The sequence below is a fragment of the Hakea prostrata genome, chromosome 4 (assembly GCF_041222555.1).
Source record: "Hakea prostrata isolate BN-2017 chromosome 4, UWA_Hpros_2, whole genome shotgun sequence".
NCBI classification, from domain to species: domain Eukaryota; kingdom Viridiplantae; phylum Streptophyta; class Magnoliopsida; order Proteales; family Proteaceae; genus Hakea; species Hakea prostrata.
The window spans coordinates 17,865,872-17,867,951 of record NC_142603.1 but is presented as its reverse complement, the minus strand read 5'-3'; the positions used below and the strand labels follow the sequence as shown (position 1 = coordinate 17,867,951).

The window sequence follows — 2,080 nt, the reverse complement described above, 5'->3', positions numbered from 1 at the left end:
GTAAGGCATATGAGGCACAATAGGTGGATTGATAGGTCTAGCTAAATTGGCATTCTGGAAATTTGGGGCTTGAGGGAACTGGACATTTGGATAATTAGAAAATTGGGCATTTTGCTTTTGAGAGGCACCAAATTGATTTTGTGTGGAATAATTACTTAATCCATTTTGGTTTTGCCCTTGAGACCATGAAAAGTTAGGATGATTCTTCCACCCAGGATTGTACGTGTTACTGTACGAGTTTGGAAACATTGTACTGACATTCTCATGTTGGTCTCCAGAATAGCTAGGACATTCCTCAATTACATGTGTAGGAGACTGACACCATGCACACATAGCAATAGATTTGTCAATAAAATGTGCTTGACTTGGTGGTGCAGCTTTAACTACCAAAGTCTCTAACTTTTTTAAAATGTTATCTATTTGTACTTCCTTATGAATTTGGCTATCAACAAAATATCCCCTACTAGTCCTTTTAGACTCTTGGGTTGACTCCCATTCTCTAGTTCTATCAGCTAGGTCTAAAAGAAAATTCCAAGCTTCGGAATCATCAGTGAATGATGTAAATCCTGTGGGGCACATTGATTCCAAAAGTTGCTTTGTTTGGTAATCGATACCCTCATAAATTATTTGGCATATAAATGCCATAATTCTATACCATGGTGAGGGCATTCTTGGAGAAGACTTTGAAACCTCTCCATTACCTTAGCAAAAGACTCACTGGGTTTCTGACGAAATTGAAGAATATCATTTCTTATTTTATTCGTCTTAGAGAAAGGAAATAATTTTTTCAAGAAGAGCACAGTAAATTGTTCCCATGTGAAAATGCTATCCCTAGGTAAGCTATAAAGCCACTTTTTAGCTTGGTCCTTTAATGCAAAGGTAATAAACCGTAGTCTTACGGCATCATCAGTGAGTTGTTGTACCTTCATAAGGACACAAACCTCCTCAAACTCCCTAAGGAACAAATATGCATCTTGATCAGGTAGCCCATGAAATTGGGGTAACATAGATAGATAATGAGATTTGAGCTCAAAATTATTACCCCTCACTTCAGGTAAACGTATACAGGAAGGTTGTGCAGATCGGGTAGGATAAAATCTATCCCTAAGACTCTTAGGTGGAGGTGGTGGAGGTAGACCTTCCATGGTCAAGTTAGACACTCGGACAATTCTATTTGTAGAATCACGAGTCCAGACACACATGCACTAACTCCCTAATGCAATTAAGGGCTCTTATGAGAGAATGAGATTTTTTTATTTTTTTATTAAAAATAAATTAACTAAAGAAGAAAAGAAAAGAAAATAACAGAAACAAAAGGAAAGTAGTGAATTTCCCACCACAAAGATTGAAACAATGATTTCAAAGCTGTAAGGTTGCCGTATAGTTGAGCGCTTATAGGTTTGACAGCAAGGGAATCCGTATAGTCTTCGGAGCCACCTACAATCGAATCCTAGGGATTCTGCAGTAGAGTGGGGACTACTATACGTTTTTGTTTATACTCAAGTTAAGAGTAATATCTTTGAATTTTATTTTTTTATTTTTAAATCACTTCGATTTACCTAAGAATTAGAAAAACAAAGTGGACTAATACCTCCCCGGCAACGGCGCCAAAAACTTGTTTGTGAATTTTAAAAGTAACCGCAAGCGCACGGTATCGTGTAGCTAACGGGTCGATCTCAGGGAAATATGCCACTTAAAATTCAACTTCTTAATAGTAATGCGAGAGTGGAATGATTCAATTTTTGTTAACTAATTAACTAAACTAAACGATCCTAATCTATATGTCTAATGCAATATTATTGAAACGAAAAATAAATTAAACACAATCAATGCATAAATAAAAGACAGGAAAAAAAAAATGCAAACAATAACAAAGCAATAAACAAAGAAATAAACAAAGAAATAAACAAAGCAATAAAAGGAAAATGAAATAGCTAAAATGCAGATGCAACACCACCCGTCACCAGAAGCAGAGCCACGACTGTAGGCTTGCTCCGGTTATGTGGTCCGAGATAATGAATGAATAGGTAGAAAGTAAATAACAGAAAGTAAATAACAAAGCAATAAACAAAGCAATAAA

The 2,080-nt window shown here is 36.0% G+C and overlaps 1 non-coding gene across 1 annotated transcript; it reads left to right on the top strand.

Moving 5' to 3' along the window:
* Positions 1–651: 651 nt before the first annotated feature.
* LOC149018282 (small nucleolar RNA R71) lies at positions 652–758 on the top strand. The gene has a single exon (XR_016173241.1). It is a non-coding gene; the product is annotated as a small nucleolar RNA R71 (small nucleolar RNA).
* The last annotated feature ends 1,322 nt before the right edge of the window (positions 759–2,080 follow it).